The sequence below is a fragment of the Mustela lutreola genome, chromosome 10, assembly GCF_030435805.1.
Source record: "Mustela lutreola isolate mMusLut2 chromosome 10, mMusLut2.pri, whole genome shotgun sequence".
In the NCBI taxonomy this organism is placed as follows: Eukaryota; Metazoa; Chordata; class Mammalia; order Carnivora; family Mustelidae; genus Mustela; species Mustela lutreola.
Genome location: NC_081299.1, coordinates 68178215 through 68204549, shown reverse-complemented (window position 1 = coordinate 68204549; position 26335 = coordinate 68178215). Strand labels below are relative to the sequence as shown.

Genomic DNA, 26335 nt, shown 5'->3' with positions numbered 1-26335 from the left:
ATGTATGTGCTAAAGACCACTTGCCTGAGAATTACCTGGGATACTTGTGAGAAATGCCACAGATTTCTGGGCTCTGTGCCAGATCTACTGAGCCTGATTCTAAGGGAATGAAATTCAGAACCTGTTTTACTACATACATGGTCACAGGTTCCTAGGTACGGACAACATGGACAACATTCAAAATCACTCTCGTAATGGCACGTCTTCAGGCTATATGATCATTTAGGACCACTGGCCAAATCAAAGCAAACCAGTGGGATTAGGTGAACTCTGAAACATGTGGCATAAAGAGAAACTGAATGTTTTCTGTTGCATCCTTAAATTTTGGTAGGTTATCTTGCACATGGTAGACACTCACCAATATATGTGAAGTGAATGGATAAATGGAATTTTATCCATTGAATACAAAATAGATACGTTAGAATAGAAGATCACAATTAGAAATGTTTAAAGGATACTGATTATTTTATTTACTACAAGTGTATAGGAATATTTGGAGTATAGAAGATGAATAAATTACGAGGAGGTGAGAAGTGAGAGATGAGGGGACAGACTGAAATACAACTAGAAACTCTTTAGAAAGTTCTTGCTAATATAAGAGTTAGAGAAGTTGAATTTGCTAGCTATTTATTTTCTTAACTCTTACTACTCTTAATCAGGAAGGTTATTTAGGGTAGCACAGTGTAGTTTATATTTTTAGGGATAAATTAATTACACTTAAAAAAAAAATCAAGAACATGAATTGTCTTACTTACCCAAGTAAGATTACTTCCTTTTAGCAACAAGAAAAATGAGAAACTAACTTTTACATGTTTCTTCATTTACTTATTCATTCAGCAAATATTTACTGATTGACTACTGACTATTCTGCGCATAGTTAAATATGTTCCCTGGCCATTAAAAGTTCTTAGCTCAAAGTATTGAGAGGAATGGCTAAATCACATGACAGAGGGATAAGGGCAAGCAGAGGTCTTTAAACATGTCATGTCATATTTTGTGGATGATTAGCAGTGTATCAGGGGCTATAAGTTTCTTTCTAAAACCTCTGCATGAGTCTGCTTGGAGACCACATAATTTGATAGGTAAATACTTATTGAAGGTGAAAATCAAGGACTAGTTGCAGGAATCCTGTCTCCGTTGGTATTTCTGGGCTAGCCCAGAAGGAAACATTCCCCTCTCTATCACAGATGGTTACCCACTGAAGTCAGATGCTCTGATTTGGGTCATACTCATTGGGAGTATTTGTGAGCAAAAGGCATTAGCATGTACATCTAATTCTGTCTTTGTTGAAGTGAGCTGTCAGAGGCTTAATAAACATGAACTGGAGTGTTTACAGACCATCAGTAAGCATTGCAGCAATATTTCCCCTTTCTCTTATCATATCTTTGTTAAGTTCACCTCCTTCCCCACTATTGTTAAACTGGGTGTGTCCATATCCTGCTTCTATTGTAATATCGACTTAACCTCTTTGATGGTTGTGTCTACTTAATGAATGGACCAGCCCCTAACTGCTGAGGCCACCACTGCATAATTTTAACAAAGAGATTATATAAACACACACGCTGGTGTCTCTTAATTAAGGATGTGACGGTTAGATGAAGGTATTTGGCAATAATTGAAATCAGTAAGTCATTAAAAATTCTTCCGTGATACTACTAATTTGTTTGTAATAGTCTTGTAATTGCAGCATATTAAACAAAGACGAATGTGGGCTAGACTACATGTAAAAAGTATCTGTCTTGTGTTTTCCAGCCAGCCACAGTTTTCCAGCCACAATTATAATTTCTACTTCTGGTACAGCTGAAATAAGGACTAAGGAAAGGAAGCTACATCCCGTGCCTTTGGCTGACAGGCTTCTAACGTACAGGTGCCTTTCCTGAAGGGTGGTCTTCCTTTGCACAATGTTTGTTGTCAGTTGGTAACATTGTGTAGTCTAGGAGAAATCCCAGAGATGCAGGTGCCTTATGAATACCCAGATGGGAAATGGAAGATGATCAGACTTCCTCTTAGACCCTATGAGTCAAAGGAATGACAAAAGATTTTCCTTTGAAACTTTGGAGAGCGACTGAATCTAAAATGTCTCGTATACAAATGACGATAATTCCTTGCACAAGCCTCTTTCTCAAAGACACGAAACCTGTCTGCTAGAGCTTTTCCCAAAACCAAAATGCAACCAGAGTCTGTGATGAGACTCAGCAGCTGTTTAACAGTGCCAGAAGCACTTACGAACTTCCACAACGCTTCCTTCAAGCCAAAAGAAAACAACAACAAAAAAACAACACAAAAACCCCAACCCTCCAAAGAGCTCACTTTGAATGCATTCACCACGGACTCAGAGGGAACAGTGCCCCCTGTTGAACCATGGCCTCAGTATTCTCAGCACCTGACGGGTCCTTCCCAGGCTCCCTTGCAACTGACCCACTAGCACATCCTGTCTCCCTCAGAGAGCTGGCTCTAACAGAGCTCTGAGGTGGTCCCAAGTTCACGTGTAAGCGTGCTCATATCATGCTCTATAATTTGAGGAAAACACATGAATTTTAATCAGTTTTTAAAACAACCAGGCCTCTCTTCTCATTTACTAGAATGGAAAAAATTTCACTTTTATTACCTTAAAGATGCCAAACAGTGCCATTTTATTACTGTGGGAAGCTGGAAGTCATTTCCGAACTCTTTTGGCAAGGGTGCTATGTAGAGCATCCAATTCAGCCCTTTAAGTGTCTTCTGAGAACCACCACACAAACTGTGATTTACTGTCTTCAGGAGTTAAAGGGACTCTTTCTACCCTGAAACCAAAGAAAGAAAGGTGAAGTGTGTTTAAGAGGTGTCCCATGAGACTTGCAAGAATATGAGTCAGTGCAGAGCAGGCCAGACATAGAGAATGTTTTGATAACCCACAAACATTTTCCAACTTGTAATTTTTAATTTGGTTTAAAAATTTACGTTGGTACTTTTCAAAATTGTGAGGACTTTTGTGCATGAGTCCATCTGTCTTAGGCCTCTCGGACAAACTTTTTACACCCAGTGGCTCTGTTTTCTTGCTGTTTGTATCCTGTAGAGGTTTAGGAACACATCTACTGTGAATATATAGTGTCAAAGTTTTAAAAATATTTAAATATATAAAGTACATAAGCATATATATTCATAAATGCATATAAAACACATAGGCATATATAAATACATATTTTATGTATTTATATTTATTTATACACACACATATTTACACACACACACACACACACACTCTGATTCTGTGACAGTGCCTAAATTTTATACACAAATATTTGGCCCAACAAGAGTGGAGATTTTGCATATTTTCTCATTTACATAACCAAAAGATGGCAACACTCCAGTTACTTCTCTTGCCATTCAGTAGCAACCAACAACAATTTGAATTTATGTGTTCTAAAGCTGACTCAGATCTCTAATAGCTTAAAATTATGTAAGCTGCAGACTGCTATTGCTCTTAATTAAAATAAACTCCCACACATGTATATTTTGCCCCCAATGTTATTTTATTTGGAGACTTTGACCGGCTAGTTTGTGTAGTCATAAACACTAGGTCATTGAGGGCAAAAACATAGTGAGAGAGAAACAAGATATTTAACCACTAGTCAGAAAATACATTACACTGTGGTGCCTGACAAAGAGTAGGCTATCGACATCTGAAGAAATAATTGAAGGGATAAATTATACCACTTTGGAAAAATAATTAGTCTATCAGATCAAAAATGAAAAGCTGTTTAATAGTGTCAAAGGAAGTCCAGTAAACTCTTTTTCTTGACTAGAATCAGGAAACTGTTGACTTTAAGTAAAAGACCAATCTTTACTTGCCTTTATATTTTTAAGCTTTGACTAGTAATTGTCCAGTGCAACTCTCCAAGCAGTGGCTATATCTCTGGTTATAAACAGCCCCAAATCCTTTGTGGAAAAATTTTTCTCTGGTAATTATACTCTAAACAGAGAATTATATTCATAAATGGTATCAGAAAGGCATCTGAAGGTAGCTTGCAATTTCTGTGGGTTTTTTGGGGGGGGCAAAATTAATGTTTTCTTACAATGTTGTGATTATTAATGAGGAAAACATTGTTTTTTTCCTTGTTCTGACAGGTAGGTAAATATAATCTGCCATTTGGAATGGCATAATATTAAAATACAGAGATATTATGTGGGTTATTCCTTATTAGGACCAGGAGGAAATATCTGTTGTGAAGAAAAAGATTCACACTTGGCAGTAGTTTAGGATTTCATGCTATTTTCATTGCTAAAATCTTGTAGGGGTAACAAAGGCTAAATCTTCAGGGACCATCTGCCAGGCAAATGGTGGAGAAAACTATGGAGTAGCTGAAGCTAGGCAGCCAAGAGTGTGATGCATCTCTTCTATCCAAAGGTATCTAGGGTGTCTGACTTCAGAGGAGTGAAATCCAGCTCCAAAACCCAAAATTTCCAAGAGTAAATTTACCACTAACTGGCTGAATCATAGTTAATGACTACTGAAAGGAAACACTAGCAGAAAGAACAGTATTCAAAGGTAAGATAGTAAAATGGATTTTTTTTGAAGACCTACACCCAAGAAGCTCTGTTCATTTGAAGTTTGGCCCATCCATTGGACGGATCCATGAATTTCCTGTCTGCATGTGTTAGGTGTCCTTTTCTATTGCCACCCCTGCATCTCTCATCCATCTTTCATCCAATCATCTCTCTCTTTCAACCAAGTATTTACACACTGTTTTCTTTCTTCGTTCCTTCATTCATCAATGCAACCTGTTTTGGGCACCTTCTACATGACGAGCGCTACTACCAGTGACCAAATGATGTGAAAGACGGAGTGCCTTCCCTCAAAATGCTTCAAGTCCGGTGGGAGAAAAAGTCAGGTGTATCAATACAGCCCAGTGTGACAGATCTCATTACGGCACGACTCTGCGAGGACAGAGCGGCTTGTAAATCACACTGATGACTCCGGGAAGGTGAATGGTAAAGCCAGATTTTAAAAGACAAGCAAGAAGAATGAGGTAGCTAGGGAAGAGAAAAGGTAATTCTGGACAAAAGATATGCATATGTAAAACATGTTCTTAATAATTGGTGTTCATTTATATTCGCAACATAATCATGTAATGAAATGCCACTCCTTTACGTACAGTGTGATATAATGATTCGATTAACAATGACCTGAGGAAGCAATAGAGCTAGCTGGTGGTTATTTATACTGTCTCTGGAACCAGACAACTTGGTCTAAATCCTGGCTCTATCCCTTTCTAGCTGATAACCTGGGGGGAAAGTACTCTACATTTCTAAGACTCAATTGCTCTTTCTTCAAGTTGGAATAATAATATTATGTCCTGTCCTGTATAGTGGCTATTACATTAACTTATGCAAGAAATACACCCATATCTGTCATGAAATAATCTCTCAGTGTATATTAGTTAGAATGATATTTTTCCTTGGCTAAAATTATTGTATTGATAAGAATAGGGCTGAAAATGACAATAGTTTTTGTTCTGTTTTTAACCTTTTGAAGGTACGTCTGAGAGCTCTCAGGAGCTGAGATTTACTATGGTCAGAAGCCCAAGAAGATTTTGCCTTTTCTAAAACTTGAAACTGCTCGCAGCACGAGGAAGAAGGCACTGGAGCTTCTTTTCAATGCCCTGAGTTCAAATTTCATTTCTGTTGCCTTCTAGGGTCTTGGACAAGTTGCTTAATGCCTGTGCCGCATTTTCTTATCACACAAGGAGGCACTAAAGACGCCAAGATCTCCCTCAGGGAGGACCCAAAGGGATAACAGGTGTAAGTGTGGCTAGCTTCATCCAATGATTTCTTGCATCCTCCCCAAACTCCTTGAGAATGCTTAGAGAATGCATAATGGCTAATCTAAGGACTGTGAAAAAACATCTCTCCCAAAATACTTTCTATAGTTTGAGAGATCACATATAAATATTCTCTTCTGCATTCGCTAACTCTGGAAAACACTCTCGAATATTACTGCTGACTTTGATAGGCTGCCTTTGCAGCTTTGCCAGAACTTGCTCTGGTGGCTGCTATTCATAGAATGCCCTTGGATAATGTGATAGGTTGAATTCGAATTACTCCTCCAATCATTTCGGCAGGAATGATAATGGCAACTAAAATGGTCATCTGGAGAATGAACTGAGCGTGGACATCTTCTAATAAAATCTCTCTCTCTCTCTCTTGTCCTTAGAATAACCCAAAAACACATAAAATAGTGCTACTTGAATAAGTGAGCATTAAACATGCTAATATAAGATGACTTTCCTGGAGGTAGATAATATATACCTTAAAAGACCACTGATCTCAGGGGGAATACAAATACCAAATAGTTTTTTTTTCCCAAAACCTAAACCACAGGAAAACAGATGCTGCACTAGATCTTTCCTGGAATTATATTTTGGTTGACAATATTGTTTTAAGGCTGAGAACTCACCCTACCCAAGCAGTATATACAGTCTAGTTTTAAAGAAATTCAGCCTATCATCATGTTGCTAGTGCTATTAAAATCTTTGGTCTCTCCAACATCTTTTCTTCTTTCTCCCCCTCCCCCCCCCCGCGTCCTTATTACTTAATACTGTCACATCTAAGGCCAGAGCTCCTTAGTCTGCCTGAAGGAATACAGAAGTACCAGGCTGGCATAGCTTCTATTTTATTAATTTTTTTTTTCTTGTCTGCAACCTGATTTCTTCTGGGTCTGACCTAATTCCTTTGATGCCTGGGGCTCGGAGGCCTGTGTTAATCTACATCAGGGATGTGTGGAGAAAAGCGAGACAATTGAGAAAAAAGTAAGCGAAAAAGGAGTGGCACCTGAGCAGGGGGACCCTTCAAAATCAAAATAAGCATTTTGAAAGCAGGACATTTCTGTTCTACCCCATCCTTTAAAGAGGAAACTACATTTACTACATGGCCTCAAATATACATTTCCCCCTTCTTTCTGATTCTTTAAACCCTGTTATGACCAGGACAAAACAGGCAGTGGCAGATACTAATTGTTAGCATCGTACAATAAATTTCGGTGTAAGGAAAATGCCCATTTATGAAAAAGAAGTCATCTTCTAGAAGTAAGATTGAAAGAAATCGTGTGTGCTGACTTTGATGGACAGATTATGCAATAGTCTAAGCTTTGTTACTAAGCTCTGGAACGTGCTGATATTGAGAGCTCTTTAGACCTGTCCACAAACTTATTGCTCCTCTGGGTCTGTTCCCAGTTTCTCCTTCCCTCTGGGAAGCAGTTCTTCTTCCTGCTCGAATAAGTGGTAGACATATTGTAGTCATTAATATCCCAAAAGCAGGGGATAAAGGAGCAGATTTTCAATGTGTCTCTGCTCACTTGATTTTGGATTACTACGAATCTCAGAGAAGTGGGAAGGTGAAATTTATGCTTCCTTGGTAACAAATCACAGGTTTTTTTTTTTTCTTCTTCTTCTTCTTTGAGATGCTAAGAAGTTGTGATTTCGTTTGCATGGGTTTACCAAAAATGTGTGCGTGGGGGGGTGTTGTGTCCATATGTGATTTGATTAGTTACTGTTCCCAAAGCCATGAGTACACCTGCTCCCACCAAAAGAGACATAACTTGATCTAAAGCAGAAAAATGATCAAGAACAGTAATTGTTTTCAATACAGTAGCGTGCCTTGGTTCAGGGATATTTTCACTTCTCAGATGTTTCAAGTCATTTGGCAGTCAGCCTTCAAACTTGCTATTCATTTGGTCTCCAAACTCATGTCTCAAAGCCACATGACTATCTAATGTGCCATAAATAGAAACAAGACTCTGAATTTCAGGGCTAATACCCTTGGCCTCCCCTGGCTCCCCTGGCTGTCTAGCCTACGGGGCTTCTTGTTTCCGGATTCAAGTTCCTTATTTGGGTGTATTGTTTAAAACCATGTATTCTTCAGAGATTTAGTGCCACTCATTAGCATAAATCTGTGTACACTTTGTGTTCCTCTCCATGGTGATGGGTGTCTTCTTTATAGTCTCTTTTTATTTGCAATTCTTTCTCAGCGGTAGGCACAGCAGTGAGTGGAATGAACCTACCCAGGTGCTTAGGAGGAAAGAAGAAGAAAAGGAGCTTGGGGTGCAGATAACTCACAACCTGGAAAACTAACATAGCCATAGTTGATAATGAATAGACTATTTGAGTATCAGTTTAAGCCATTAGGAATGATCACTTGTGTGTGTGTGCATTACTGCTATATTTTAACATACGCCCATGGAATCCACATTTTTCACACTGATGAAAAATTTTTGCAGTTAAATCTGAACACTGTTCCTAACTGATCTGGAAATGCCATTTCAAAACACTGGTTTGCCACATTATTTCCGATTGGATTCAAAGAATAGAATGTCATAGGGTGGTGCAAGGTATTGCTACTTTTCCTTGGCCCCTTGAACATAAACTAATGAACGTCTGAGAGCAGAAAATTCAGCTATAATTCAGGACCCCAAGCCATGCATTATAGTTTTTCTTTGGCAGAGCTATCTAAAACAATCTCATATTTAGTGGTTTATGTCCTCCAACTTTGAAATACATTGTAGTTTGAATGTTGGGCAGATAAAAGATTAATTCGCCTTTGTAAAATTGCACACCCTTGGGGGTGGTTGTATTTTATGCACAGGTGAACAAGAATTTTTTTAGCAGCAAGTCTACAGAGCTGACATTTTTAATGCTTTCTACTTTTCTTTCTTTCTTTCTTTCTTTCTTCCTTTCTTTTATAAAGCACAGGTCTAAGCTTATGAACATTAGATTCCCATTTTATTATTTTAAAATAATCATATAATAAATAAATAAATAATTTATTTGACACAGAGAGAGAGAGAGAGAGAGTGAGATCACAAGTAGGCAGAGAGAGAAGGGGAAACAGCCTCCCCGCTGAGCAGAGACCCCGCCCCCCATACGGGGTTCGATCCCAGGACCCTGAGATCATGACCTGAGTCGAAGGCAGAGGCTTAACCCACTGAGCCACCCAGGTGCCCCAGATTCCCATTTTAAATTGCTTGTTGAACTCTTTTTTTTTGGTTGAATGTCATACTTTATGCAGGTCATAAACCAAGGTTAGGTGTAAACTTTGAAAATGTATATATTCAAAGTTTACACATACATAGGCTTCCCTTTTTATTATCAAGTCTAGTAAAGGGATCTATTTCTGCTTTTATTAACACATAGGATCCATTTCATAAAGGATGCTACCTATTGTGCTGAAATTAAAAAAAAATTAATAAGTGAACACCGTCATCATATAGTGCACCTAGGAGAGATTGCCTATTTTCTTGCTCTATTTTTGCAAAAAATGAAGAATCACGATGATTATCAATTTTATAAGTTTTCTGATGACCAATGTGAGATGCTGAATCCCTGAAGCAAGCTACCCCGAATACTTATCATAACCATTGGAACAATTATAAACACAAAAGATGCATGTTGCCCACGTGAGATCTGAACTCCTGATAAAAGGAAAACTGGACCTCTTCCTTTTTCCTGTCCGTGTCTTGGTTAACTGCCCCATTGTCCATAACTAATAGATAAAAAAGCGAAGAGGTGTTTCTGTAATCCAACATACAATGAAATAAAAACCCAATTGCTTGCATTTCTACTTGCTATGCTAACCCTTTTCTCAGATGATCTTGGCAGCTTTGCTTTCCTCTAATTTTGCTAACATCTCACAGTTATAAAAAAAAGTACGCACCCCCAACCCTCTGGCTCCTTCCCCTCCCTTCTTTTCCCCTTCCCGCTGTTTCATTACATTTTCTTATGTGCATACCATCAAGTCCTCTTGGACACATAATAAGATTTGTGCCAGACTATGTTTCTTGGCTTTAATGGTTAGTTAGCTTTCCAGAATACACATGCTGCTTTATACATGCTTTTATTACTGACATCATGAGAATGCATCTCTCCTATGTTTACAATTGGGTGTTCACCCTTAAATAAAAGCAACGAGATCAGGTTGTTTAAGAGAATTTTTGAAAAGCAGAATAAAAACAGCTGTTATCTGCTTGAACCATTTCATTTTCTTTCATGATCTGAATGATAATGATGTGTAGCAGTGGGTAGTCTCCGGCTCTCATTATACACCACACATCAGAGCCTCTTTCAGGTTGGAATTGGGTCTCTGTCCCAGAGTTCCAACAGGATCGTTTCAACCTCACTTCTAACAGGTGTTGGTGTTTGCAGGAGGGGGTGAAGGGCGGATAAAACACCTTTGCTTGTTCCCCACTGACCTCTGGATTCAGGAGGCTGGTTTTCATTGGCAACGTGGGTTTGAAAGTCAAGCCAGGTCCTTGCTGAAATCTCTCTCACCAGGAACAGATTACAAATATTTCCACATGTCAGACAAATGAACAATAGGGTGGTCCTTATTAATCAAAGCTCTCCTAAACCAAATACAGATGGTAGCAATGAACTTCTCTTCTATGAAGATTTCTGGACAGGGGAGGAAATCTATCTTGCAGGAACACACATTTCTTCCAGCAACACCAGACAAGGAATAAGGAGCTTAAACCAAATGGAACCCAAACCAAAACATGACAAAACAATAATAAATAAATACAATTTTTATTTATTTATTTTTTTTTTAAAGATTTTATTTATTTATTTGACAGAGAGAAATCACAAGTAGGCAGAGAGGCAGGCAGAGAGAGAGAGGAGGAAGCAGGCTCCCCGCTGAGCAGAGAGCCCGATGCGGGACTCGATCCCAGGACCCTGAGATCATGACCTGAGCCGAAGGCAGCGGCTTAACCCACTGAGCCACCCAGGCGCCCCAATAAATACAATTTTTAAAAATCCCAGCCTTCTCAATGATCCAAACTGGAAGGTTGATTGAGCTTATTTCCATTCAACACTCCCCCATCACAAGCTGTTTCTGAAGATTCTGCGGCATTTGCCTAGAGACTGACAAGCTTAAATTGGTTTTAACCTCTGGAGTCCCCTTTCATACTGCAGATGTTGCTGATTGGGGCGCAGGGTTCTGCTTTCCCTAAAGTCAGTGATTTTCGGGCTGTGGTGGCATCTACCAGGGAGAAGCACAACTTCTCTCAGACAACAACGGTGTTTGTTATTTTTAATTAACAGAAAAATATCGATAGGACTCGTTGAAACTGCACTGTAGTCAAAACTTGAGAGTGAGGAGAGTCAGAGAAACAATTCTACTTAAAGAACAGCCCAGAGACTAGACCCATGGCGGCACCTCGTTGACCTGAGCCATGTTCCTGAAGCCTCTCGAGCAGCAGAAAACTGGGTTGGGGAATCTCCTGGGAACAAAGACTCCTTGGGACTTTCTGCATGACCAGGTGTTACTATTTAGGAAGAGTATATTTCAGATGTTTTAGCAAAATCGGTTCCACTTCTTTACTCAAGATTGGTGCTATTATGGTCTGGTTCAGCCCTTCAAGGTGAGGGATCAAAAGATGCTGAGATGCCTCTCAGTTCACGCCTTATCTCAAAACAGTGTTAAACCTAAATTGTATTTGAAAGGTGAAAATTCTATTGTGAAGCCCTTAACACAGAGGGTCTGTGATTTCCACTGATAAAAAAAATTCCATGATGTGAGAACTACCAGAGGCCATTTCTCTCACTAGCCTAAATCTTTTGTACTGCTGCTAAGAGTATATTTCCCCTTGGTCTGTTCTTGGAAAAAGAGAGCAATATTCAAAATTGTTTAATGCATGGGTAAAGATTTTTTAAAGTCTCATCTCAAACTTTTTCAACATAATTATAGTAGAGATGGAACATTTTTCTACTAATAGATTAAATATGTGTCTGAAACCTCAGATTAATTATAATCTTTTTCAAGAGGACTAAAATTTTATAACTTTTCATGAGGAGATAACATTTTATTGGATTTTAAAAGGAAATGAAATAAAAGTATTATATATAAGAACAATTCCCTTACATGCCATAATCATGATTCCACAATGACTCCCCCCCCCCAGAGGGGAGGAGATGGCCCAGCTGATTTTTTAACATATTAGAAAGTAGAAAAAACCTTATGAAAATAGTCTCTATTATTATTTTGAGGATGTGATATATTTTCTTTAAGGTATGAAATAGTATATTTCAATATTCCAAATAGTTCCCTGAATGTGTAGAAGTAGACTTAAGTCCAGGTTTTGTCCTATCTGGAGCAGATGATCCAATTCTAAGTTCACACAGAATCATTGGCAGATGCCAAAGGAAGACCTAATTCTTCTGATTTCCTTGTGGTGTTGAGTAAGTGATAATATCTCAATGAAATTTAATTTTGAGCACGCTCTCAGCCACCCTTCCCTCCCCTGACTGGGCATTCCTCAGAAAGTACTTGTAACTCTTTTATGTTCTGTGGCATAAATTAACCTGGTAATTTCTATGAGAAGACAATGGATATTAGTGTGGGTATTGAAATCTCAACCCTATTGAGGAATGCCTGAAGAACTGTCTTAGAATATAAACATGGGATTTTAGAATCTTAGCTACCTAAGCCATGTTTATACTCAATTCAGATATTATACACTTCCATAAGCATTTTATAATACTCCTGGCTTAATTAAAATAAGAAGAGGTCACATATCTGCCCACTAAAAGAAATCAATGAGAGCACACATACAAGAGAGAAGAAAAAGAGAATGACATTTTTGTCCAAAGAGTAAGGAGGAAGAAGTGGAAGAAAAGGAAGAGGAGGTCTAATTGTGCATCTAGAACATAGTAGTAATTTGGGGAAAGTTGTAATTGCTACTCATAGAGACATACATAATCAAAGTGAATAGGAATTCACATTTTTTTTTCCCCCTGTGGATATGTATAAAGCACTTTCATTTAGTGCTTCCATGTGTAATGGTGGAGAGAGCAGTTCTGGGTTTGATGGTGAGACTTGCCTTTTATTAGTTGTATCACCTTGGCCAGGTCACAGGTAAAATGTGATAAAGTGTCCTAATAGAGCCATTCTTATTGCTATGTTATGAGGATTGAATAAACATTGGGAAAGTTCTTGAAACTGTGTTTGAGACACAATAACCACTATATAAATGTTTATTAAAACACATACTCATTTAATTCTCACAAAACTCTCTTTGATTAAAAAAACAGCACATTGTTTTCATTTTAAAGCCAAGACAGCTGAGGTCCCCCAAATTGATGTAATTTCCCTGAATACTAGTAGGTGGTAGAGAAGCGGTTGGTATTTTGTAAGGTTAATTCCAGGGCCCAGAAGCTTCACTGTGTTATACGGTGAGCTAATAGGGCATGAGGTCTGGCCATGAACTTTTAACTGCCAAATAAGATACTATAATCAGATCTTCTGATAAAAAAACAAGGACACTGACTTTATCTACAATCTCTGACATTTTAGGAAAGAGTGGTAGATAAAGACCAAAATATAGAAACACAAATACGCATGTAAATGTGTATTTTCTTTGTCTAGTAACTATTTTTAAACCTATTTTTCCTTTCTAACAGTACACATTTCTTGAATTCTTTGACAATACCACTAATTTTGGTAGGGGAACTGGAGGTATTATCATTAAAGAAAAGTGTTATGCAAATTCCAGTGGATATTTTTTATTGTTACTATTCTAGAATTAATTGCTTGTTACCAAGGTCATCTCATCAAGAACATATTCCCTGATTCCTCTGAGTAGATTACACCTGTTGGTTAGATCATCTCTCAGCCATGTGAACTTTTCTGTTTTATACAAGTCACCATTTTTAGCATAGATTTTTAAAAAAATGATTGAAAATATGAATATCTTCTCCATTTTATGGAAAGCTCTATGAATGTAAAAACTAATTCTGGTTTGCTCATTCTTTTACTTCTGATATCTAGAATGATATCCAGCATGGAGTGGGATAATGGCTTGGTAAAACATTTGCCAGATAAATAAGCAAAAGTCACTGGTCCCTGCCAAGGCTGTTTGGGGGTGGTGGTGAGTAGTTCGGGACAAGCTTAGTTGCCTCTCAGAGACAGGGTGGAAGCTGTGTGAGTAAGAGTGCCCTGTGCAGGGGCACCTGGGTGGCTCAGTGGGTTAAGCTTCTGCCTTTGGCTTAGGTCATGATCTCAGGGTCCTGGAATCGAGCCCTGCATCGGGCTCTCTGCTCAGTGTGGAGCCTGCTTTCCATCCCCCTCTCTGCCTGTCTCTTTGGCTACTTGTGATCTCTGTCCAAAAAAAAAAAAAAAAAAAAAAAGAGTGATCTGTGCAAAAAACCATTTCGTGGTTGTTTTAAATAGTAAATGTGGAAATATAAGAGTCAGAAAAATGGAGAAAACAAGATCTGCTTAAAAGGAAAAACATGAGAAAACATGAGTTATTTTGTTTCTGAGGAGGATAGGAAGTTTACAAGGGAATTTAAAGATTTTTTCCAGTGTGTTTTGCAGTCTTGAGTTGAGTCTCTTTCTGTAATTTTATTAAAACAAGCTGGCTGTGGTTAGAACCTGCAGGTTAGAACAATGTATACCAGAAGGGTTGATGGCAACAGTAATATCACCTTTATATGGTGGAATCTCTTGCTATGTATCAAGGAATCATCACCCATTGACCCTGGGTGCAGGAACTCGTATGTGATTAATCAAGGAAGCACTTTCTTTGTTGAACTCGGGAGAGAAGTTTCTGTACCCAGCAGGTGAAATAACAGATCGGGGAGCCTGGCAGGCAGAGTGGCATATTCCCTCCTGACCTCAATTTCCCAAAGACACTGTGTAGTCTGTTTGTGGATGACACACTCAATGGGAAAAGCACCAGTCTAAGAAAACAGTGAGAATCCTATCATAACCTTATGGTATAGGAAGATAGTTATCTTCTCATTTAGCCAAGACAAGAGGCCAGATTTCACTGGTCTGTGAGGATGAAGAAAGACTAATTCAGTTACAAAGAAACCATGCCGTCTATCCATCTTTTAAGTCCTTTGTTGCCAATTCATATCCATTCAGTTTACTACCTTGGAATTGAAAAAAAAAATCTGCTTTTAATCCTTTAGAGAGAAAGCCTGGTTATTGTATTATTTCCTCTGTATAGTTGAAAGAGTGATTATCTTCAAGGAGAGAATGCTGCTAGGGATTTAAGCATAATGTATATTTGTACTTACTTTACATTAAATTTAGAAGTTAAAGATGCGGCATAATTATGTGGGTTTTATTCCCCTAAACAGGCAATCCACGAATGCACAGTGGGTTCAAGCAGGTAGTTGAAAATGATGCTGCTTAATTACTTCATGGATGACAAAGACATTTCCTGACTTGGTTAAAGATTTTTTTTCCGAGAAAATCAAGTTTTTATAAACACTCAAAATAGCATAAAAGGTGCTCAGTTGTAATTGGTAGATTGATGCATATCTATGAAATTCTATGTACGTACAACGATTTTTCTGGGGCATGGAATTTTGTGTTTTATCTGAACTTTCTGCATACTCAGGTTATAATCACTGATCTCCCCACCTCAAAATGATAGAGACAACTGGGAATATTTATATACAGCTTGCTGAGAATTTCTGATTTGTTAAAAATGTAATTGCTAATAAAATTTTTACCACACAATTTATCTCTTCCATAATGAGAGGCCAGGGAACTAGTTATATATATTTTTTTCTTCCTCTTTTCCTTTGTAATGTTAGATCTCAGTTGGAGAGAAAAGGACTAACAGCTGGAACTTATAACTATTTGGAAACATCAACAATATTGAAATTTATACTCCCATGTGCAGATGTTATCAGACAATCAAAAAAATGTGTACAAACAATGGAAGAGGAAAACAATTTTATCAAAGTGTGATTTGGTTGGATGGGGCACAAAAAGTTACACTTGTCTGTTTTCAGAAAAAACTTTTGGATCAATAAAATGAGATAGATTATATTAAAGTGAGGTTTTGCAAAAGATTTTCTAACTCAATGATAGGTATGGTCTATACCAGATGACTGACTATGAAACATAAAGTTTTACCCTCACCACATTGTATAAGCAGGAGAGGCTGAACTAATAAAAAGAAACCATGCCAGTTGGCCACCTTTCCCACTGGATTTCAAGATTGTAGTCAAACACATTTCTCCCTAATACTATTGGGCATGGTCTCTTAATAATATGCTTCCAGCAGAGAGGTTGGGCCAACCCTTCCATTGCTAATTTATATCTTCCTTATCTAAGAGAGATTGGTTAATCCAAGTACAGTATTTTGGGTTATGGGATTAGGCTAATACTACTTTAATATAGATAATTTTTTTTTCTTCTTTGGGGCTTTATCTGTCAAGCTACCTCCTTTGTTAGCATTAGCTTTCTCTTCCAGCATAATTTAGTAGAAATTGGTAAAAATAGTGAGACTTTAGTATCCATAAAGACCCTTAGGCAACAAAGTAACACGGGAAGATAGGTATAAAACTTAAATATCTCAAATATATTCAAAACTTGACTCCTAAAATAAACTTTATTTTTATTCATTGTATCCAGGCAGGAAGTATCTTCTTAAGTCCAGGAAACATTGCTGTTTTGGTATGGGGGTGGGTTGGGGTGAAGGGCGAGGAGTATACATTTGGTGCTTTTGCATGTGGTTTAGAAATATCAATACCTGGGGCGCCTGGGTGGCTCAGTGGGTTAAGCCTCTGCCTTTGGCTCAGGTCATGATCTCAGGGTCCTGGGATCGAGCCCCGCATCTGGCTCTCTGCTCAGCAGGGAGCCTGCTTCCCCCTCCCCTTCTGCCGGCCTCTCTGCCTGCTTGTGATCTCTCTCTCTGTCAAATAAATAAAATCTTTTAAAAAAATTAAAAAAAAAATCAATACCTGCCAGATTTGAAAACAATCCTTAATTGTGGAGGTATTGTGTAGTGGCTGAAAGTCTGCACAAAGAAATAGACAGACCTGGATTTCCATCTTGGCTCTGCAGTTTGCATCTTCTATGGCTTCATGAGTTACCTCTTCCTTGCCTCATGCTTCTCATGAGTAAATCAGAGAAATTGATTGCTATGGAAATCAAATAAGATGATGAAGTGCTTAGTGCAGTATGTAAAGCACTATCAAGGTGGTAAGGATTTAATAAATGGTTGCTATTATTATTGTTATTTTAGATGTATTCTTCTTCTTCTTCTTTTTTTTTTTTTTACAGATTTTGTTTTTTTGTGAGGGGGAGAGACAGAGAGAGTGAGCACATGAGCACATGTGAGTGAGAATGAGCAGTTGGGAGGGGCCGAGGGAAAGGCAGCCCCCTTCCCCCACCGGAGCAGGGAGCCTGACACAGGACTCGATCTCAGGACCCTGGGATCATGACATGAGCTGAAAGGAGATCTTAAGCCAAGGAGCCACTCAGGCACCCTATTTTAGATATATTCCAAAGCTTCTTGACCACAATAAAAACACTTGCTCTAGAAGAGGGATCCAAATAGGCACCTTCTGATCAGAGAAAAGACTACACAGCATTCGTGGTGGCACAGGTTTGCATAGAGGGTGAAGTGTAAGTGGTTAAATTGTCACTTATTAATCTGAATTTAACATAGACAGACTTCTGCGAGAAGAAACCTCTGCTGCATTTGAAGGGCATATAAAGATACACAAAGGAACAGAGGACTTGCTAGAGAGGTAAGAGGAGGGAGATAGATCCCTCCTTCATTTTGGAGGAAAAAAATACATGAACCACAGATAGGAAATGATTACAAAGCACATGAAAACTAAATCTGTTTGCCAAATTCTCTGTTGTTTTTGTTGTTTTCTTCCACAGAGAACACCGAACAGCTACTGAAAATGCCTAAAGAGCGACTGCAGACACGGGTAGAGAGCTCAGCAGCTCTAGTCCATCCTTTTCAGTGTTCACATTAAACTGGCAGAATCACAGGGCACCTCTTCTATGACAACACTCGCTACATTGTACTGCAATTTATGCGAACATGACTGTCTCTCCCACAAGTGCTACAAGCACAGGACCATATCTTATTCGTGTAGTGCCAATGCTGAGCACAGAACAAGTGCTCAGAAAACGAGTTTGCTGCATCAGTGAATCAATTCCGGTCTGTCCCAGATAAGGGCATTCATTTACCTCATTTGTTAACAAACTTGGTTGCCTGTTATACTTCAAAACAGCATATGCTAAACTAATTTCTGACCCAAAACGAATTTCTGACCCAGTAGTTACCAAGTTACATGAGGATTTCCTGTAAGCATCAAAAATTGTCATGAGTGTTTGCACTTGAATAATCTCTTGATTGAGAAAATACATGACACAGCATCGAAAGCAGCTCCCACTTCTGTTCGGAGCTGGTAGCAAACGGAGTGTTTGTGGCAAATGGAGTGTTTTTTGCAGCATCCTGGTAATAGCGAAACAACTGGAGACAGGTTATAAAAACGTAGTTAAGTGTTTGCCCATAGTGGACGGGTTAAATCAATTATGCTACACTCACGTCATGAAATACTTTACAGTATTGAAAAGGAAGATGTACTGATACAGAAAAATATCCAAGGTATATTAAGAGAGAATATTAAATTATATGTACAGCATAACTTCCTTTGTGTTTGAAAAACTGCACAAGTCTGTCGGAGAGGAGTATGGAAAGGTTCTGGAAGAATACAGAATAAGTGGAAATGAGTGTGCTAGGAAAGGAGCATTTGCTTTTCAATTATAACTTAGACTGTTTGAAGTCTTGCTTCATGAGCATGAATTATTTCTATCTTAAAACTCAAAATGTATCTCTGTATATATTAACTCTTTCTCTATTTTATCTACATATCTGTATGCTTTATAATATAATTATAGAATTATATATTATATAGCTATAGTCTTTATACATTTTATATCTAGATATATAGATTTTTTTTCCCCTTTCACTTTAGACCAATATGTTCTGCCAGTGGCTGATGTTTCGTCCATGCTTCCAAGTGGAAATCCTTTGTGATAATTTGCAATTCCCCCTTAGTGCTTTCACCGTCAGAATGAAAAGCAGTCTTACACAATTCTTATAACTCTTTTACCTTTTCAACAACAACGAAAAAATCAATAAACCAAAAAAACAGTAGGTTTTCAAATGTTTGTGAGCTTCCCATTCTTTGTGCATGCTCAGGAAATGTTACAGGAAAACCCAATACTTGGAAGGATAATGGGGAATGCTAGTGTTGATTTCCAAGCAAAGTTTCAGATGTGCCCTCCTCCCTTTCTTTGGGTAGCGTCAAGCAAGAGTGAGGAAGAGGGAATCCGCAGAACACTTACTCTTCCAGGGAGCCCGGTGTGAAAACTGCCATCTTAATCTACACTATCCAGATCATCTGGTTGACTCGAGGTCAAACTACAGAATTGAGATTAGAATTCGGATTAGCAGATGTGAAGTTTTATACATAGAGTACCCCTTCCCCCGGCTGTATATTAGCTCCATATTGCAGGAAGTGCAGAAACCCTGCTTTGCTCACCTTCACACTGACTTTCTTTGACCATCTCCATCTAGTGCCAAGCCCAGTGCCTTGCGTTTATAGATAACGCAAAAACTGTGCAATGATTTAGTGGTTAAATCACACTGACTAGGTCAGATGACTTTTCCAAGACCAATACTCACCAGGGAAATGACTCATGGGCTCCATCCCTGAAACCCCATTCCCCATCTGGTCCTCTTACTGTTAAACCCTAAATCATGCTGTGCCTGAGTCATCTGTTACAAGGCATTTAATTTGATGTTAACCTCTTTAAAATCTTAAGTTCCTTTCTAGATTATTGTTGGTTTTCCAAGTTCCTTTGAATTTAGGAAAAACAGTAAGCTTTTATATAATATCTACTCCTCTGCATCCCTCCATTAATATCTATGTCTACTCACTGTGCATTTTCTTCATGGTTCATATTATAATTCAGAATCACTTTTTCTTTTTACACCATTCTTGGTACAATTCTCTGACTAGAATGCAATCCCTCTTAAGAAAAAGACATTGTCCCATTATTTATAGGGCTCCTCTTTTCAATAATGTCTGCATCATTGAATGTTGAATGGTTCCATAAAGGTTAAATCATTCAGAGAAATCTCGTTGAAAACAAAATCTGTATTTAAAGGTTTTCTGGGGGTGCTTGAGTGGCTCAGTTCTTTAAGCATCTGCCTCAGCTCTAGTCATGACCCCAGGGTCCTGGGATTGAGTACCACATCTGTCTCCCTGCTCAGCCAGGAGCCTGCATCTCCCTCTCCCTCTGCTGCTCCCCCTGCTTGTGTGCATACTCTCTCTCTGTGTCAAATAAATAAAATCTTAAAAAAAAAAAAGATTTTCTTTAAAGCATCTAAGAGGTGACAAGATGGTAAAGCCTACAAGACAAAATTGAAGAAGAAGTTGAGATATAGCAAGGTGAGTAGAGAATGAAGCTCTTAAGTTGCCAGTGTCCCAAGGATATTTCTATATTTTGTCAAATGAGAGTTATAACTTTGGCAGATCCTTTGAGGTCTCCAAGTATGGGAATGGAAAAGGACATACTACTTATGTTGAGCTGGGGCCCCAAAGGGTCCTAATCCTCAAAAGACAAGGAAACCAGCAGTAACAATGTCTTTGCCTTTCCAACTCCTGCTCCTAAAGGATTGTAGCGAGGATGGATTTGGCACATTGTTGAGCAAAAAAGAAAAGGAAAAGGGAAAATAACCTGTCCTAGAGAACTTGCGAATATTTTTAAAGATTTGCAGCCTCCCCTATGCACTGCTTTGGAGGTCTGGGGATCTCCTATGAAACTTTGATTTGAGATGGTTCCAAGAGATGTCTGGCAAAAATCAACATAATTTTTTTTTGGAGGAAGGCATCTCTGAGTTAGAGCCCAAGGAATCCCCATGACTCAGTACAGCAGGAAGAAGGCCCTCTGCAAGACTGCCAGGACCAACATTAATCAGAAGGGACATGTCTACAGACTTCAGACATTGGGATTATAAGCAAGAGACATTTAAACAGTCACCACAATAAAGGAAGTAAAAGGCAAGGCTGAGAAGAGCTGCAGGGAATAGGAACTGTAAAAAGCTGCAGAGAAGATCTGAAAAGACTATCACCTCAAATTTGTTCTAGAAAACAAAACTTCAGAAACCACCACTAAATCCAATGGACAAATGTAAGAAGACATAGAACTCCAAAGATGTAGACAAAGAAATAATTCAGACCAAAGCTTCAAGAAATAAAAAGATGGGAAACAGAGGAAAATGTAACAATATATGGGACGGGCTGAAAGATTTGAGTATACGTTAGACACCAGAGGAGAGCTGAGGATGAGACGAGTTTTATTTGGAGAGAAAAGGGGCTGAGAATTGTTCTCGGCTGAAGAACGATAGTAATCCTCAGTCTTGAAAAAGACAGGATCTAGAAAATTCCCAGGCAGGATAAATAGAAAGAAAGGCATACCACCTACGTCATTGTGAAACTTCAGACTGCATTAGAACCTAGAATGCAGCATTTGGTGAACAAGTAACTTTCTAGAAATGAAGCAATTTGTTCTGAAGACTGAAGGCTTTCAGGTTGGACCGTCTTTCAGTCATATGACACAGGCTAAGTTACTTCATTTCTCCAAGGTTAGGTTCCTCTTCTCTCAGTCAAAGAGGATAATAATAGTATTGACTTCATATGATGGTAGCAAGAAATATTGAAAGCATGTGAAATAATGCCCTACTTGAAAAGCAACATAATAAATGTAAACTACCTTTGCGGTTGTAATAGAAAAAATAAAAAGACTACTTGTATGATGAAGCATTTTTGTATGAAAAATTTCTTCATTTAGTTTCCCAATTTTCTAAAAGTTAAGCTTTACAGTACATACATTTTGGAATAATCAGCGTGTCTGAATTTGAATTATTTTAGAAAAAAATATTGGTGAACAACATGTTCTACAAGTTTTGGCACAGACTCAAAAGGACAATCATGATAACAATAAATATTGGTATGTTGTTGTATAAGTTCAAAATGCATTAGTAATATACATCATTCCATGACCCACTTTGCTAACATTATCATCTTCTGGAGAATGGGTAACTTCCTGTGGAATATTAAATCACAAACGATACTACCTGAAATTAATTTTGAAAATAAAGGTCACCTGCTATTAAAGTTAGGATATATTATGATCAGTTCAAAAAAGGCCACGACTGCGTAATATTGTGACATATTGCCTAACGACTCCTCAAGGTAATGGCGAAACATTGGTTTCAGCTGTCCTCATGCAATATAGACTGATAATTGATAGACAACAGAGTAGAAAAAGATATTATTATTTTTTTTTTTTTTTTTTTTTTTTTTTTTTTTTTTAAAGATTTTTTATTTATTTATTTGACAGGCAGAGATCACAAGTAGGCAGAGAGGCAGGCAGAGAGAGAGGAGGAAGCAGGCTCCCCGCTGAGCAGAGAGCCCGATGCGGGGCTCGATCCCAGGACCCTAGGATCATGACCTGAGCCGAAAGCAGAGGCTTTAACCCACTGAGCCACCCAGGCGCCCCTAGAAAAAGATATTATTAAGGACAGTTAGAGATGAGAGAAGATTTAACAGGGTGTAATTTGAAAGTGTGCTTCTATTCATGAGAGTGGTAGCAAAGCTGTATTCTGTAATGACAACTGATTCAATGCCTATTTATTTAGCACCAACTGTTTGCACCAAAGTGGTCATGGATCTTTTAAACTTAGTAAATGCACATCACATCATTTCTTTTAATGTGCTTTTATTAGCCTAATATATATTATTTTGTAAGGTGTGACCATCAAAAAATACAGGGTACCAGCACAAAGACAATGTGTGTGCTTCTAGGCTGTTGCAGAGAAAATCATGGTGAGTTATTGTGCATTCATTTGATTTTGACTGGGCATCTGCTATGATGTGATTACCAAATAGGAGAGGAGAAAGAATTTTCTTGAAGATGTTTTGGTGCACAGTTAAACACACACACACACACACCACACACACACCCACACACACAGACACACACACAACCAAAACCCATGAGAGAAGGCAACATGGAGACCAGCAAACAAAACCAGTTCAACTATCACCTCACCACACATGAAGGACTGCTGGTCACCTTTAAAACCAAGGCCAAATCAACTAAAGTAAATGAAATGGTTTCCTGCTTATTAGGTTGATTCTATTAAGTCCTTTATAAAAGAGCCTGTGTCTGTTTTATTTCATTTAGATAGAAGAATAGTCAGACATGTCATTAAATTACCTTTGAATTTGACCTTGTACCTGTCATTTTTTGTGGTAAAGAGTAAGACTTTTTTTCAGGAAAAAGAAAGAAAATTCTTTCATGTTAGAAACATGGAAACCTAAGAGATTGTGCTATTTAAACAGAAAACAAATTAAGATTGCTCTGGAGTCTTTTTTTTTTTTTTTTTTTTTTTTGTAATTAGCCACAAGTTCCTAAAGGACATTAGACAATTATAGAAACATACTGAGCTATGTGGTCTTAAACTTCAAATTAACACTTATTTTCCTGGTTTCTGAAGACCTTTCATTTTCTTTAGCAATCATTTTGGGGATCATTCTCTTTTGCTTCTGAGCAAATCTTTTTATTTACTTTGTGGCAATTCTAGATTAGACAAGTAGAATTATCTCCTTAGTCTTCTTCCAGGGAATCATCTTGATATAAATATTGCAGGTCCTTTCTGGTTTTTATTTTAGTTATTAATTACATGAAGCCCATATTTCATAATTAGCACACTGTTAACTTATTTTCCAATTCTCCTGAGTGAACACCATAACTTTCTGTAATCCGAGGGCAGGCATTCCAGTTTCACTGAGTAATAGGTTGGGACTTTTTCCTTGCCACTCTCTCCAAAACAGTGTTTAATAGCCTTACGTATCAGGGAATATTTCTATATGTCTTGCCTAAATCACTCTTGTGATTATTCTTTCTCATTGATATGACACTTCATCTGCCTTTTCCCTTGGATTTAATTTACTTGACATCAACCAGTTATTGTGACTAGATCAAATTTTCATAAATTTTCGCATTTCACGAATGTAGTCATATGACATCTTTCTAGCTCTCATTTCAGGCAGGCTTTGGAACATATTTCAACTTGCGGAAATAAAGCCAGTTTAAAAACTGTATTTTCATGCCAGGTTTCTATTCACATGGCTTTATGATTTTCCAGGACTCACCTAAGCCCCCAAAGCTGTATCTCACTAAAGGAAAATAGAGGGTTTTAAATAAATTTATAGGACCATCACTTTTATATGGCCATATAATAAAAGAATATGTGGAAATAGTATTGATAAAATTTAAGTATTCTCTTCAAGTAGAGCAGAAGAACAAAGGAATGGAATACTATGTCCCCTTTTTATATATTTATCAAAGACTACCTGACTGCAGGCAGCATTTATAGAACTGACCACAACTTGGTATCTTGTGAGACAACTGTGGAGCTTATGGTAGCAACTGGGTTATGGTGTTTAAAATAAGTAGGAGGAAGATAAAATCATTTTTTTTTTCATAAACATTAACAACCAGCAAAGAAAACAATATATATCTGAAAACTATTTGTAAAACCTCCTGTACTTCAAGTGAATGGATGAAATTGATAATGTGGCTGTTTCTTTTGACCACACCTATTACCAGTTACATCATGAAGTAGCCTTTTAAGCCACATTTTCAAATATATGAGTCATTGTTACATTGTTACATTGTCAGTTACTGTGTTTTAAAAGTTCAGAAGGTTTATGGGTGGAATTACGCCCCCCTCAAATTCATATGTTGATGCCCTAACCTTCAATGTAACTGAATTTGGAGATAGGACCTTTAAGGAGGTAATTGAGTTGAAATAAGGTCATATGGGTAGGACCTTATTCTAACAGGACTAGTGCCATTATAAAGAGACGAGAAGACCTCAGAGCTCGCTCTTTTCTTGCCACACAGAGGACACCCTGAGAAGGCAACCATCTGCAAGTCAGAAAAGTCTTATCAGAAACGAACCCCACTAGTACCTTGACTTTGTACTTCCATCTTCCAGAACTGTGAGAAAATAAATGTCTCTTGTTTAAGCCACCTAGTCTGTGGTATTTCATTATGACAGCCCCAGCAGAATAGTACAGAAGGCATTCAAATGTTTCAGATCACATAGCAGTAAAACTTCAAAAACACGTAATGTATAGAGTTATGGTGATAGTGGCAGAAATCGGATGGTACTTCCTGATTTCACATCTGTTATAAACTTGTCATTTTATACAACTCAAAAAGAGAAATGAATGATTCATTATTTAAAGATTATTTTTAAATGTTAAAGTAATCAAACAATAGGCAGAGGCACAAAGGAAAAGAATCCTTCTCCATCTCCTCAGAACTGCCCGCCCTCCCTAGCCTGGTCACTGTTTTAAGAGCTTCCCAGATATTTTTCTGGTATCTTCTACTCATTCACACACACATACATACACAGACATACACCCTTTTTTGTTCTGTGCAAATGAGATTGTACTATACTTTAATAACTTATTTTTAATCCCTTTTCAAGCCTATTTCTCAACATATAGTATATCTAGATCTTTATCATTTTTAAAGACTCCATAACATGCTGATATGAGTGTACCCTGATTTGTATAACCACTTCCGAGTTGATGGGAATTTAGACGGTTTCTAGTTGTTTTCTGTGATAAAGCCATAGTGTACATTGTCACTTATATCTTTGCACATTTACATGAGAATTCTCATGCAAAAGAAAAAAAAATCTTACAAGTACAATTACTGAAAGTGTTTGTACATTTTTTAGTTTATTTTTAGTTTCAATAGGCAGTGTTAAATTTCCCTTTAAAAATGTTGGACCCACATTGCTTTCCCACAACAGTCCACACACTGCTTTCCTAAGGCTTGATTAAGATTGAGTAATGTAAAAGCTTTTAGGTTTTTAAAAAAATTCTATCTTTAGCATTACTTTTACTATCAGAAGTTGGACCTCTTTGACAAACTCTTGTCTGAAGGACTTTTACTGTTTTAAATAAATGTTGAAGTTGCTTTTTAAAAAGCAAAAAATCTAGCCAGTGCCATGTCATTGAAAATAGTTCATTTTTATCTTCTGCATGTTGGGTCACCGGGTACACAATACAACTAACAAGTGGTTACTTCACAATGGCTACCCCTATTGTGTGTTTGTCTTTAATGGGCATTCAGATTGTTATTATTTTATTTGAGTCTAAATAGCGATAGTAGTCTTGATAATAATGGGATAACAAAAATTCCCAAATGTTGAATCTGGGTGATTTTAAAATTTTAATCAGGCAGAGGAGAACAAAACCCTTTTTGTAACAAGGAATGTTGATGTGATTTGGTTTGAGAGTGAAGGGTGAACAGCAGAATAACTCCCTTGGGAAAATACTATGGAATGATGGTTATGTCATGTATGTCATGGTATCCTGAGACTTAACTTAGAACCTTAAAGCACAGAAAGGCTCAGTTAGGCCAGTGCTTAGGAAGACAATCTTTG

General features: G+C 37.8%; 1 protein-coding gene across 1 annotated transcript in view; it reads right to left on the bottom strand.

Annotated features, from left to right (window-relative positions):
• ADGRL2 (adhesion G protein-coupled receptor L2) overlaps nucleotides 1–26335 on the bottom strand; it is a 605011-nt gene that overhangs the window by 524590 nt on the left and 54086 nt on the right. Inside the window, exon 2 of the mRNA XM_059136196.1 lies at nucleotides 2609–2783. The gene's annotated coding sequence lies outside the window, so the exon portion shown is untranslated. The remainder of the gene's footprint in view (nucleotides 1–2608; nucleotides 2784–26335) is intronic.